We start from the raw sequence: 14,777 nt of genomic DNA on the forward strand, positions 1-14,777 counted from the left end.
GTTTTTGGTTGGCTGGTTGGGTTTTAGTAACGCGCAGCAATGATTGTACAGCCATGTTTACCTCATTTTTCAGATTTTATACTTTTATTATTTTATAAAGATCTGAATCAATAGTACACAAACTGCAAACAGAATCCAGAGCTAAGCTCAGTTTTCAATCATTTTAAGGTATGTTTTTATCAAAGGATTTGAGTTTTTCTTCTCCCTTCTTTCTTTTTTTAACTAGAAACTGTATTGGTTATCCATTGATTTCAAGAGCTTCTTGTACTGCTACAAAGTTAAATGCTAGGGCATGAAAAAAGAAAAGAATACATAAAAAGAAATGAAAATGACAGTTATCAGCCCTTGTCATTGTTTACAATGGGAATCAGACCTTTATGTCAACAGTATTTATACTGTTTATTCAGTTTTTCACTGAATATAAAGAAAAAAGGTAAAGATGAAAGATAAAAAAACTTAAATGTTTTTGAATTTTTGTAAGATATTATTTTAATTAATTTTTAAAAAAGCAGATTTAAATTAAGATTATTTCCTCCATTTCTACCTCACTGAAAACAAGCAACAGAATATTATAGATAGCTTTGCATGTTAAGAGAAAATTCTTTCCTCATGTATAGAATCATAGAAATAGTTCAGCTTGGAAAAGGACCTTAAGATCATCCAGTTCAACCCCCCATGCCATGGGCAGGGACACCTCACACTAAACCATATCACCCAAGACTCTGTCCAACCTGGCCTTGAACACTGCCAGGGATGGAGCATTCACAGCTTCCCTGGGCAACCCATTCCAGTGCCTCACCACCCTTACAGTAAAGAGCTTCTTCATTATATCTAACCTGAACTTACCCTGTTTCAGTTTAAACCCATTACCCCTTGTCATATCACTACAGCCCCAGATGAAGAGCCTCTCTCCAGCATCCATATGAATGGTATACGAAGGTACATTTTTAAATGTGTAATTTCCATAGCCATTAAACAAAACTGATTTATTATCCCAATAATAAAAATCTAAAATGAGTTTATAAATGATTTAGTAAAGATTTCTTTCAACAGTCATTATTCTTACCAAAGCTTGCTGTGTTTACACACTTGCATGTTGACTTTGATTAAATCCTATGCTGATGCACACTTCCATTGCTGGACAATGGAGCCCCTGCCCATTAACTATGAAGTCTCTCCTCCTGTCCATTCACATCGCATGCTAAAACCGTTCTGAGTTCTTTTGTTACAGTTTCCACAACATCACTGGTAAAATGTCACTTTTCATTAGTACATTCACTCTCAGATACATTACTGTGCATTTAAAACATAAAATGCACATCATGCATCTTTTATTAGACAGTTGCATCCCACCTTCTGACCTTTCAAGCTATTAGGACACCTGGGTCCAGGTTCTGTTATAAAATGACACCTCGTGACAGGTAGAGAGGGAGGTAAGCATTGTATAAACTGTTGCCCATAGTTCATTTGGTTTGCTGCCTTGGGCAAATGAGCTAGAAAGGAGGCAAGTAACTGAGCCCCATTTGTCCAACTGGGTGACCGGAGAGAGATGAAAGGCAAGATACGCGTTTCTTACAGCTTTATGAGTTTAATCCATTTTGTCACAGAAATACATTTTGGTCCATCAAATAATTTGGTGACTAAACTATTCAAATAGAGAGAAAAAGAATATTTCTGTACTGTTGATATGTTCATTAATATGATTTACTAGAGGTACTATTTCATGAGCAGTCAGATGCATGGTATTTCAGTTTAATCACTAAGGTTATACTTGTATCTAGAAATGGTGATTTTTAATAGTAAAGAAATAAAATAATAAGCACGTAAAACGAATAATTTGAGATAATTGTTCAAATAATCTAATATATACACATTATTAAGTACGACAATAAAGACTTATTTTCTAGTATTTAGATATACACTTGTCTTTATTTGATTTGTTAGAGCATCTCTAACTTAGAAAATAAATTTGTAGATCCTTTGAAGACAGACCTATTTTAAATCAACTGTTCTGGAAAACATTGTTCCATCATAATAGTATCCTAACGTAGTTCAGTCTTGTCATTTAAATGAGTAGAGCACATTTCCACCTTGCAGAAGTCCCAGAATTGAATTACAGATCGGAAGTATCAGGTGTGATTTTGTCTACTATGCAAGACCCACGTGTGTTTTAATTATTGCCATGGCTATTGTTTTGTACCTGAATTCTGCAGTCGGATGGATGCTACTGTTCACACCAGCTATATCCTATGATCGAAATCCATGTTGCAAAGCCAAAAGGAGAAGGAACTTTAGAGTTTCCAGAAGAACCTCACAGACCTGAATCTTTTATGTAAAGCATTAAAAAAAAAAAAGACAGGAATGTTTAACTTGGGCTCTTGTCTGGGATCAGCATCACATGAAAGAAAATAAAATACAAGGTAAAAAAAAAACAGCAGTTGATCCAGGCTGAAACTGTCCTCTGCTCCTGGAACTGTTACTGACTTGGAGAGGAAAAGAGGAAGGAAAGGGAAGTATCCCTCACACCTTGGAACTGACTCAGCAGAACAGGGACTGGAATGCCTAACTAGCACCCTGGTTGCAGCTAGCAAGGAGTTTGCCACAGGTCAGATGTTCATAATTGTGATGTGTTCACACAAGCCTTTTCAGGCCTATGCCAGCAGCTACTGGAAACAGAACTACCTTTTAGTTTCAGTCATTCTATATCAGTACAAACTAAGATGTAGTTCAGAAAGTACTTCATGAAGAGGAAAACTTTTAAGCATGACATCAGTTTCCAGTATGCCACCTGAAAATATGGAATTCCTCCTCAGTCTATAGTGTCCTCAGTGAAGAAATGGAGATTGAAAGAACAAATAGAATGAAACAGTCAAAGTGACAACAATACAGAAGAACAGAATAAAAAAGAAAAAAAGCAGGTCTTAAATCACATACTCAAAGTGCATGAAAGTAATTCTATTGACTTCAGCTGGCACTGCTGAGGTACTATACGACCATTGGGAACTTGACCTTTGCTGGCTATGTACAACCTTCTTATAAACAAGAGTCACAGCATCAAGTGGCTTTGGGAGGACAGAAGGTAATTAAATGTGATCAGATCTATCAGAGGAAAGCACAAAGATAATCTACAGTAGTAGCAGTAGAAATACTTCCTAACTATAAAATTCCTTAAACAATTGCCTCTTTCCAGAAAAACAACATTCTGGCCTTAGAAAAGTTGATGTGAGGTGACTATAAGAAGAGGTAAACAGATGCATTTTGCTGGTTTGGTTCTTCTATTGTCACTGCACACATCTACATCCATGTTTTGATTTGTACTTTAAAGCTGCAAGGGGCAGAAGGCGAGTGATTATTCCAATGTGCTATGCCAAATCCCCAGAATACAACTGAACAACTGGGACTGGTTGGGCTGGGAACTAATTGGTTGCTAAAAACAATAAAAGATGGGAGTACTTTTAAAAGACATCTAACATGCTGACTGCATAAAATTAGGCTGGAATGGCATTATTAAAGAAAGCTTTCAAGTGTCAAAAATGAAAGAAGGTCATATATTCTCCACTGAGGAAAGCTAGATCTCACCAGAGGGGACATCCACTTTCATTATTCTGCTATTTTATCTTCTTTGTCTTTTACAACAACTTTGTAGCCAGACAGGAAAAAAAAAGGAAAAACCATTTAAAAAAAACCCCAAACCCTAAGAGATATGGTTGAGAGGTGAAAGAATGAGCACAGAGAGTAAAGGATGGAAGGTTTGGAAAGGTAAGTCAAAATTTCACAACTATATATAGTGCAAAGCTAGTACAAAATATTGATATTGATGAAAAAACAAGCTATTTTGGATGTAAATATCCTACATCTTGCTGTTTTCATTTTAAGAGCTATCACGTATCATCAAAATCAGTGGAATTATATCACTATAAACGTATGTTTAATTCACAGACAACAAGAAAACTGAATTCGTTTTTCAACTCCGCTTTTCCATCTCTACTTTGACTATTTTGTTTGTTTTGGCTTTTTTCCCCTCCAAATGATGCCATCTATTCATGGCTGTTTATTGTCACCATTTCTAATTGATTCTGTCAGTTTAAATACATCAATTCCTATGCACCTTTTGTAGACTGGAGGCGAATCTTTTATCAAGGCCCATTTCAAGTTACAAAGCACATCTGCTTGTCAGCATTAGTGAGATAGTGCTTGTGATACATATAGAACCATAGCTTGTACAAAACTAAGGAATCACACACTCGCCATGGCTGGAGGCCTCACTACAGATCCAGTCCAAAGCTGCACTGAATTCACATCAGGGCGCTCAGGGCTTTTACAAGCTGGGTGCTGGAAACCTCCAGAGATAGCAGAGCTGCAGCCTCTCTGGGCAACCTGTCCCAGCCTCTGCTGATTTGCTCAAGTTTATCACCATCCTTCTTTGCCCTGGGTTCAGCTGTAACAGTCATTTTCCTTCTTCTTAGTAGCTGGTACAGTGCTGTGTTTTTGACTTTAGCCTGAAATCCCTTTCTACAAGATGTAAGTGAAGAATCTTATGATGGCTATTAGAGGGGCCCCACCTCCAGCCAGGTGGAGGAGAGGGACAATCAGGTTTACTGGACTGTGTGGATCAGATGGCCTGGCACATCAGTCCCACAGGAGTATAAGGGTCTAGCAGATAGCAGTGCACATTTTCCTCTAAAGTTTAAAAGATAGCTTAAAGAGTTTCAGTTCAATTAACTGATTCACCACAATACATAAAAGTGTAGGAGCAAATCACCGTTACTCTATACCTTTCTTGCACTGTGTTCATTTTGACCGTTGCCTTGGACTTCACACTGAATTACTCAGTGTTTAGGCAAATAACTGTTTGTGGCAAAAAAAAATCTTTTTATTTGTATGGAGTACAACAAGGGAAAAAAGGGGCAGTGTGGAAGGTGTCTTTCAACTTGGCCGAAACAATGGCAAGGTTATTTTGCCTTCTAATTTTACTTCAACTGTCTTGTCTTCTCTTGCATTTTATTTGCTTTGCTTAACATTTCACGTTATTTATTGCTCACCTTTGCATCGTAAATACAACACATGCTCCTGCTTCTTTTCTTATAATGCTTCTAGCACTCCAAAAGCATATCTACATTTTCCTTATATTTCTCTTTCATCTTAATGCGATATACCCCATACCCACTTTGCTACTTCCCTCTCAACTAAACTGTTCTAAATGACTTGTTTGGTGCGAGAGGAGAACTGTAACGCAATATAAATAACTGCTTTACCTTTGATCAGCTGGGTATCATAACACTTTAATGATATTCTATCACTTGGCAGAAATTAGTTCATAATTTGTGAGGACAGGTTTTATAAGAGATTCACACTAATACTCAGCCACAACGCTGGTAATTAAAATGTCCTCCCCATCAATTGTATTTTATTGCTTTGTGTTCCTAAATAGTATGTTACTATATCATTGACATTATAGTTTATGATATATTAGCAAAGTAGGATAGTTACATCTTAATTCTCAGAAGATGTTTTAACTCTTTCATTTTTTATAGTACTCATTGCTTTTAGCTTTAATTTATGTTTACCTTGTTACAATATTTTTTGTTGCTAGTATATTAATGGCTTTTCCTACTGTGCCCTAATCGGTGCAAATCTTTTTATTAGTAATCCATAACCCATAAATATTTCTTAATCTGTAGAAATCAGGTTTGGTTTTATTCCCTCTTCTCAAGCTGGTCAACAGCTGGTTTCATGAGCTCTACTCTGCTCATACTGAACTTACCAGGAAACACTCTTCTTCTTTTGACTGAGAATGAATTATTTACTGTGGAAACAGAATTTCATTTACTACAGTGAATCCGAAGCCTTTTGTGCTAACAATATTAAAGACAAGCAGGAGAAAAACACTCCTGGTGTGAGCTGGGTAGGACTATAACGAGGATCCCAGTGATCTGGCAGCCTTGTCACCATGGCTGTCTTCCTCACAGGCCATCTCCTGGCTGTATAGTAATGCAGAAGGCATTTGCATTGTATACCCACTTCCATGGTTTATCTCAAGCTTGACAAAGGTCCTGATATCCTCTTTATAGTAAATCCATCAGTGCTTATGTACAAATAGTACAATTAAGGCTGATACATAGCAAAGTCTCCAAATCATCCCGGGGGGGGGGGAATGAAGACTTTCTGCCTGCTCACGCATAGTGATACAGAGAAGGACAGAAAAAGGGGGGAATTTGAAACAAGGGGGCACAAAATCACAAAATGGAATATAGAAACCTTTAGAATTAGATTTAAGTAACGTTAAGTTTGATGGCTTTGTAACAGTAGCAACCCAAGGAATAAGTGGCAGGATAACCAGTGAAACACCACTTAGTTTATGTTTCTTCATGTAGGTGGTTATAGCTATGTACTACATACTGTCTTTTGTTATAGGTTGGAAATGAAGCCTTTCAAGAAGAGGTCTTTAGTGTGCTCATTACAATTTAATCTCTTATATTTTAATAAGTATCCTACAGGTTTATTAAGTTGTTCGAATTACTGCTCTAAAAAAAATGACATTATTAGTTAGCAAATTAAGAAAATTCATCTCCCAAATGCATTCTGTTCAAATAGAAACAAACCAGTTTGATAACAAAATGTACCCTCTTCCTGATAACTTGTTTATTTTCAGCAGCAGAAAGCTTTTAAAAACCTCGCAGAAATAGTGTTTCAAAACAAGTAAATGCTTTTCAAAGCATAATTTATCAAGATGAAGGTCTAATCCCTTCAACAGTACAAACTGTGGTGCATAGTCATTATACATGGGGACATTATCACTCAATAAATGTGAAAAATTGTCTTAAATACCATTATTGTTTATTAACTCCCAGACTGCATCCACCCAGTTAAAGTTTGGAATGCTCCATCCCTGGCAGTGTTCAAGGCCAGGTTGGACAGAGCCTCTGGCAACATGGTCTAGAGTGAAGCATCTCTGCCCATGGCAGGGGGGTTGGAACTGGATGAGGTTTAAGGTCCTTTCCAACCCAAACCAGTCTGAGATTCTATAATACACAGCAGTCCCATGCATTTACTGTTTAGAGAACCTTCAGAGCTGGAGCATTAAGTGCCTACTTGGGAAGCAGCCTCCAGGGGGTTCAAGGCAGGTTGTGGTGGTATCTGGAGCAACCTAAAGCAATGCTGTGGAGGCCAGCAGGAGCTGAAAACCTGGTTTAATCGTCTGCTGGGTGCCATAGTAATGGAGTTGGCCAAGCTTGGCAAAAAGCAGCATACACCATTCACATCACTGAGCAGTAATAGGAAGCAAGGGTCAGTCATTGTGTGAATCCCATTTCCTGGATGTGGGTATACTTCAAATAGTGTGATTGATATTTGATTGTATGAACAACATGCAGAGACTTCCAGGGCTGGAAGATTGTTATGACAATAATTCTACAGAGCACGCTGTAGGGACTTGCGTTTCTTGTTGAGCCCTGACTTGGAGGGCTATCATTCCATCTGGACATGGAGATGAATCTTGGGGATATAGTAGACAGGAACAAGAGAGAAATTGAATTATAGCCTTGGAGATTACACACACAGCTGTTACAAATTACTAGAGTTGTGAGAGGCAATTTAAACAAGTCTCCTGAGGGCAGCTTCCACAGAGAAGTTTACATGTGCAGAAGATGCTGCAGAAATAAGCCGATGCACTTAAGAGTGCAGCCACCTGTGTTCACGGTTTGGCTGTCCAACCCTGACCACCACAGGTGTTGAGGGCCATGTGTTTCCAAGTGACTTGTCACCAGAATAATCAGGAGGTGTCAGGTCTGCACTTCACACAGCAGCAAAGTCCAGCCAATGTGTCATGTATGTCAGGGGGAAACAGGACCATCACTGGGATACGTTGCCTGGAACTAGGTGATCTTAAGGTCCTTTCCAACCCTAGACATTCTATGATTCTATGATTAGTCCCCAGGACCCCAGCAATAAATTCAGCAAATAGCCACTACCTCATGGATATTATCTTTCCTCCAAGCACCACACATCTTACTACAGATGGACTTACTAGTAATTAGATGAGCCACAAATGTCTCTCATCTTCTGCCCGCCTTTCTGGTAGCTGGTCACCAGTACATAAGTAGTCATGACATACATTTGAACATAGAGCATCTGAAATGGGTAGAACAAATGAGAGCTGATTTTTAAGTCCTGAGTCTTAAAAACTGTTTCTTGCAGTAAGTGTTCTTTCATGCAATAGGTAAAAATTGTGGCGTTTCAGTAAAATTCGTAATGTTAGGATATAATATCATTACTGTGGTGAAATGCATCATTATTATTGGAGAAATTAAATAGCAATTAGCTACTATTATATATAATAGCATACAGTATCAGTGTCTTGTACCTTGCTGCTGATAGGAAAAGAAACTGAAAAGTACATTCAAGACTGATATCTCAGTCCACATTCTTAAACTAGGAACTGGATGGAAATGGAAATTCACCAAATACAGCAAGAGCTGCACCACAGTGTTTGAGTACAGCTACATTTTGCAAAGCGATTATTAATGTTGGAGCTGCTCATTTTTAGTATCCAAATCAATATCCCATAGATGTGATTTGTGAAGACACTACTTATCAAATGAGTTAAGGTGTTAAGCTGTAGCTAGGATGTAGGTAAGATATACTTATCAGACATTTGCTTCCAGATGTAGTTATTTCAGTAGTAAATTTTGGAAATATTATCCCATTTTATGCCTAAACCCAGTTGCATTTCAATGTTTTTATTTGAAATAAGAAGCTATAGCAAAGAAGGTTCTTATCAATGAACAGTATTATCATAGGCTGCTCTCCATAAGCTTTCTATTGCTAATCTTTTGCTGCTGGAGACTTCTGTGTATGTTAGACTGAACCTTTTTTTGCTGATGCTTTGCATGTGGAGTAATAAACGGGTTTATCAATACACAATCCACCTGAAAGCAGTGTGTACTTATTAAATAATTCAGTTCCTTGGAGGTTGCTTAAGTTGGACTTGAAAACAGCATTAACTTTTCTGAATAGATAAATAGCATGGGAAACAGAAAGAAGAATTCTGTGTTCATAATGAAGGACTTCTGTAGTTCCTGGAATAGTAACAGCTTTCTGTGTATGAAATACTGTTCGAGTTCTAAACCATGTTTATCATTATAGACTGCCTCCACAAAGGAAGCAAATCACTTTTCTGTTTACGACAATCATTCATTCATCATTTCCCACGTTTAACTTCACCCTAAAAATTCAGTAACATGAAATGTTACCAAAAATATTATTTAATCAAAACAGATGTGTACACACCAAACAAACACCTCAAACATGCCTTCTCAGACCTTAATAATAAAATGCTCCTTCTGACAATCTAATTGGACAACTCAGTGAGTTTCTTGTACAAGGAAAGCAGCTACTTAAACACACACGCACAAAGATAAATTAGCAGTTCATGTCATAGAGGCAAGTCTCTGCAAAACTTGAGTCTCTTGATGTTGCTCTAGTTGTACAAAATGGGGTAGAAACGGCCTTAGGGAAGAATCCAAGAGTAATGAGGTTAGTTCAAGTAGAGCTGACAGAACAACTCTCTATCAGTCCCCCAACGCTAACCCATATATGAAGATGCAGCAGGTAAAATTCAAGATTAAAATTATCATAAGAACAGCTACAATTTAGATAAGCTGTGTTCTCTGCTTCTGTTTTTCTAATTAAACATACAGCTGAAGAGAGCACCAGAAGGTATGCACCACAACATTTATAAGAATTTAAAATGCTGGATTAATAGTGGACTTTGAAATATATGACTACATCTCCCTTAGCAGAGTTTTGCAGTGAGTTTCCACAATTTTCCCATTCCTATAATAACAGTAAGACCTTAACTTTAAAACAGTTTCTATGTGAAATACGAAATACCAGAATGCATTTTAGCTCACCCTAGCCATTTGATGGCAATATACATGCTGGGGATACAATGTCACAAGAATAATTAATTGTGACATTGCCAAAGGGACACAACACTTCTCCTGATAAATTCTTTACGTCTTTCCAAAGGGTCACAGTCAGTAATTCAGCTTTAGGCTGGTTTATTGCCTAGAGCAAATTTGATTTTAATAGACTTACACAAGCTATGGTAAAGGTGATCTAGAATGATTACATGTTTAAAATGTTCCAGGGAAAATAGAAAAGCTGCTGCGCTTGAATTTCTTCATGCAAATAAAGTCTTACCTGAATATAAATGATGTATATTCTTGAACAAGTCTGCCAAGCTGAAAACAACAAAGCATATTAATATTATCATACCAAGATGAGATATTTTGATCTTAGTTTGATAGAAATAATTTAAAACCTAGATTAAGGACGCCTGCAGAATGCAAATCAGGACTAAGAGAAGGAAATTAAAACCCAGAAAACAGAAATCATAGCAGTAATTATTCAGGAAAAAAAACAATTTAAACCTACCCAAAAAAAGAAAAAAGATCCAATTTTGGAAACACTCCTGAATTTTCATTTTATTGTTTTTTTGCTAATTCTCCACTATCCATCCAGTATAGACAAAATAAGGCTGATACCGAAGTGCTTTTGTTAGTACAACTGACTTTGCTTGATGAACCAAGAACAGCAGTTCTTGCCAAAATGTTTTTAGCAATATAACTCTGCCAGCAGACTTTTTCACGTGTAATATCCAGCCTCATGCAAGATCTGTCTCTACCTTTCTTTCTATGCTTAATTTGCCATCAGCTTCTATTTGCAGTTTCACATTATGCTATTCAAGTGAAATACTGCGGTGATTGAGCAGTGATATCTACAGGTTTATAACACTTGCATTAACTTGACTTCTTTGGTATAGCCTAATATAAATATCTATAATATATTGGCTTGCCTAATATAAATATACTGTATAGAACTGTCAAAATTGGTCTGATGTTAGAGTCTTGTTGGATTCTCATGGCGTGTTCCTGCATCTGAGCAGGATTAGAGAGAAATCTGAATAGGTTCTAGTCCAAAGGGTAGTGGCCGTGTTTGCTGTCTTTAATAATGGTTGAGTATCATCCATAGTCACAGATGCCATTTTAAAAGTGATGTCAAGTTCCAGTTGAAAAAGTAACACCTTGCAAGCGAAGGCGAAAATGGGATAAGGAACTACCTGAACGTAACACCTTGCACTCCAAATTCTGATTGAATGATAATGAGCATGATGAATTTGTATCTCTTCAAAGAATTACAGGATTTTTCCCTTTATAGAAAATATCTTTATAAGAGTTTCCTTCTGGAAGCAGAAGTTGGTCAAGAATAGCTCCAAACAATGAGGGGCATTAACAAGATTTGTATCAGCAGTCACGGGCAGTATTTCGGTGGGTGGAGGGGGTTGGGGGTGAGAAATGATATGTCTGTTTTGTTCTTAAATAAGGAAACATCAGTATGCTTTTCAGAAACCACACAAATATTTCAGTAGTTGGCTCATATATAAGAAAATAACTATAGGGAAAACCAGAATCTGGGTTCCCTGGCTTAAGAAACAGCTTCTGCAGGATAAAAGCTGAAGCAAGGTTTTTCTTTTTATAGGACAAATTCCAGCGATGATAAAACAAGGCACGTAGCTACTTTCACTAGATCTGTATTTATCCCTGGGCTGTCAGTAGAGGCTATACTGACGTGCAGTGAATGAAACCTGACATGACCTTTCAGATGTGGGTAAGTTCAGTCAGGCTAATGGGAAATACAATCAGGCAGACATTGACAATAAAATCTTTGAACTGATTGTGATGCCCATGGCACTTCCACTGAATGAAACAATGGCTGGAGAGAATTTCAGTGAACTTCTATGTGCTTTAATCAGGAATGTTTCTTCAAAGTATAGAGTGAAGGATGTCACCAAAATGTGGGCAACGTTAGCTTAAGATGGAACAATCATCCCTAAGAAAAGCCAGCTTTCACGCTATGCCTGTCATGCTTGCAAGGACTGATACAAGTCAATGACAGTAGACCAGACCTCGTTAAAAATCACCAGCCTAAGAAATTTTAATTCAGAGCCATATGGTGGCTCAAAATAAGATCTCTTCAGCTTTAAGTCAGAGGCTCCTGACAATACTGAAGAGAAGGTACATGGTGTTTTGAAGAAGAAAATATTTCTTAACAAAAGCGATCTTTTAAATATTTGGATACCATATTTAGCAATATTAATAATTGCCAAAGAAATGCTGGACACTACTCCAAAACAAACTCTTGCTCTGAAGTGAGGGTGTTTCACATCATATGTTTAACTGAGTGGTCAACAGCAAAGTCCTCGAGATCTGCAAACATTAACCACAACTGCCTGGGCTAGAAGCCTGGTTTGCTGCCAGTGGGCTGGGCTATGGATGTCGACAGTGGCCATGGGAAGGGGAACAGCTTCACCTCAGGGCTTAGAACTGAAGTGGAGAGATGGTAACATTTCACACCACGTCACTAAGCAGTAAACTCTGAGTAGTCCACCTCCTCAGAGAAACACACACCCAGTTGTATTTGCATTATATTTGACAGATGTTATACTTGGAAAGAGTCTATCAGATTTATTTACTTATCGAGACACATGCTTTGGTTCTAGGTTTGCAAATGCAAGAAACATGTTAATTTGGGTGAAATAATTGTGATGCATAAATGTAAGCAAATACATCAGTCTGGAAAAGAGCAGGCTTCTGGAATGAGAGCAACTCAAGGGAAAAAAAGAGGCAAAAAAACCCAGAAATGCAAAATTATTAACAGTAACAAATGGAAGATGTAAATGCTTACTACAGAACCGTTCCTTTTGCTATTTGTTTGCTGCAGAATCTAAAACAAGTATTAAATATCATTAAGTATGTGATTTTGCATGTAACACTGGAGTCCTCATACCTGTTATAACAAATTCCTAGTGCTAATAAAGCAGAATCTTTAAAGTCTTATTGAAGTGTCTTCTGCTAAACAGAGAATGGGCCATTACTCCTGTTTATTAAAAGTCAATGCATACAGTGCACATTTTTCTTGCTGATCACATTATTTGCTGGTACCAATTATAACCTATTTTTCTTCAATCTAAGAAGCCCAGATTCCTTCAGCTCATACAATATGTGAATGTGTTTGTGCCATCTCAAAAGCAGATGAGTTCTTAGATGTTTTATTTATGGGATTTCAGTCTTAACAAATGTTGCAAATAGAGCTCAGTAGCTCACACAGCAGCATAACAGGACTGTTTAATTCATACCGTGTATATTAAGAATAAAGGTAGAGAACCGAGTGACATTCTATTTCAGCTATTGCTAATGTGAGTGCTTCAAGATATCTAGAAATACACTTAAATAGATGTATACCTTAAAAATAAAAATGGTTTTGAAAGAAATGGTGCATAATTTATTTTGTTCTCATATCCAGGACACACTGAATGCAATGCAAGGATTAAGAATGTAAGACATAACCTCTCCGCAAGTTAACAGCCTTGGCTGTAAGTGCTTGTTTTCCCCACGTGCCCTTTTTGCCTTGTACAAAGCACACTGACAATGTAAGACAATGGAATTGCAAAGCTTTTCTAAAACAGATGTCTCTAAAAAATCTAAAGCACAATCTTCAAGAGTTTCACTTTCTTTTGCTTTTACTTGTTACATCATGTCCACTCCAGATGTCCCCTATAGATAATTCAGTATTACTGACCAGTTTAATGAGGATTGTCACCATGGAAATCATAGTAAAAGGTCGCTTCTGCCTCTCTCTTCACATGTATGGTACAAAAATTTTTTATGCATGCATCAAAAAGCTACAAGTTGCAAGTGAAGCATATGTATAAGTGGGAATACCTCTTTGCGTGCAGATCAGGCAGAACTGTGTTCCCCAGTCTCATCTTCCTTACTACAGCTATGAAAGAGAACAGTGAATCAGCCAGCAAACAGAAGTGTTACACTTGCCTTCTGCATACTCACATTTTTGTCTACCAAACGTGACGTGCTTTCCCGGTGCATCATGTTAATCCCACACAGGGTTAATTTTGATTTCATGCTCTGAGGTATTTCCATATGGCAAAATCTTTGAGCATTTATTGAAACTTTTAATTGAATGTGGGCCCAATCCATCACTTAATTTGGCATTTGGGAGTAGGTTATTCTTTATTTTCACCTTTCTGTAAAACACAGATTATACGTTGTTTCACGATACAAGTGACTCAGCGGGGGAAAGCATGCAGTCAGCACATCAAAATGAAGAAAGAGTTACCCTTAGGGAAAAACCATGAAGAGAACTTAAACTTTTAGATGTTCTGCGCATTTTAACTGTAAAATCCTGCCCCTCTGCTCTCGTGAGACCTCACCTGGAGTATTGTGTGCAGGTCTGGTGTCCTCAACATAAAAAGGACATGGAACTGTTGGAACAAGTCCAGAGGAGGCCACGAGGATGATCAGGGGACTGGAGCACCTCCCGTATGCAGACTGAAGAAGTAGGAGCTGTTCAGCTTGGAGAAGAGAAAGCTGCGTGGAGACCTCATAGCAGCCTTCCAGTATCTGAAGGGAGTCTATAGGGATGCTGGGGAGGGACTCTTCATTAGGGACTGTAGAGATAGGACAAGGGGTAATGGGTTAAAACTTAAACAGGGGAAGTTTAGATTGGATATAAGGAAGAAGTTCTTTACTGTGAGGCTGGTGAGGCACTGGAAGGGGTTGCCCAGGGAAGTTGTGAATGCTCCATCCTTGGCAGTGTTCAAGTCCAGGTTGGACAGAGTCTTGGGTGACATGGTTTATTGTTAGGTGCCCCTGCCCATAGCAGGGGGAGTGGAACTAGATGATATTAAGGTCCTTTGC

At 37.8% G+C, this 14,777-nt stretch overlaps 2 long non-coding RNA genes across 4 annotated transcripts; both read right to left on the reverse strand.

The window, feature by feature from the left end:
• Positions 1–1,441: 1,441 nt before the first annotated feature.
• On the reverse strand, positions 1,442–8,135 carry LOC130606792 (uncharacterized). Of its 3 annotated transcripts, XR_008974048.1 has the most exons (5): positions 8,027–8,135; positions 7,093–7,264; positions 2,527–2,666; positions 2,201–2,325; positions 1,442–1,645 (listed from the first exon to the last, which is right to left on the reverse strand). It is a non-coding gene; the product is annotated as an uncharacterized LOC130606792 (long non-coding RNA). The 3 variants fall into 3 exon arrangements; XR_008974047.1 differs by having other exon boundaries at positions 1,442–2,325; positions 2,527–2,663; XR_008974046.1 differs by having other exon boundaries at positions 1,442–2,325.
• Positions 8,136–8,630: 495 nt separating this feature from the next.
• On the reverse strand, positions 8,631–14,073 carry LOC130606794 (uncharacterized). Its single transcript, XR_008974050.1, has 3 exons — positions 13,785–14,073; positions 10,204–10,244; positions 8,631–9,507 (listed from the first exon to the last, which is right to left on the reverse strand). It is a non-coding gene; the product is annotated as an uncharacterized LOC130606794 (long non-coding RNA).
• Between the last annotated feature and the right edge of the window lie 704 nt (positions 14,074–14,777).

This window comes from Pezoporus wallicus, unplaced genomic scaffold (genome assembly GCF_028554395.1).
Source record: "Pezoporus wallicus isolate ANWC-B61680 ecotype Strahan unplaced genomic scaffold, APGP_CSIRO_Pwel_v1 contig_4191, whole genome shotgun sequence".
Lineage (NCBI taxonomy): Eukaryota > Metazoa > Chordata > Aves > Psittaciformes > Psittacidae > Pezoporus > Pezoporus wallicus.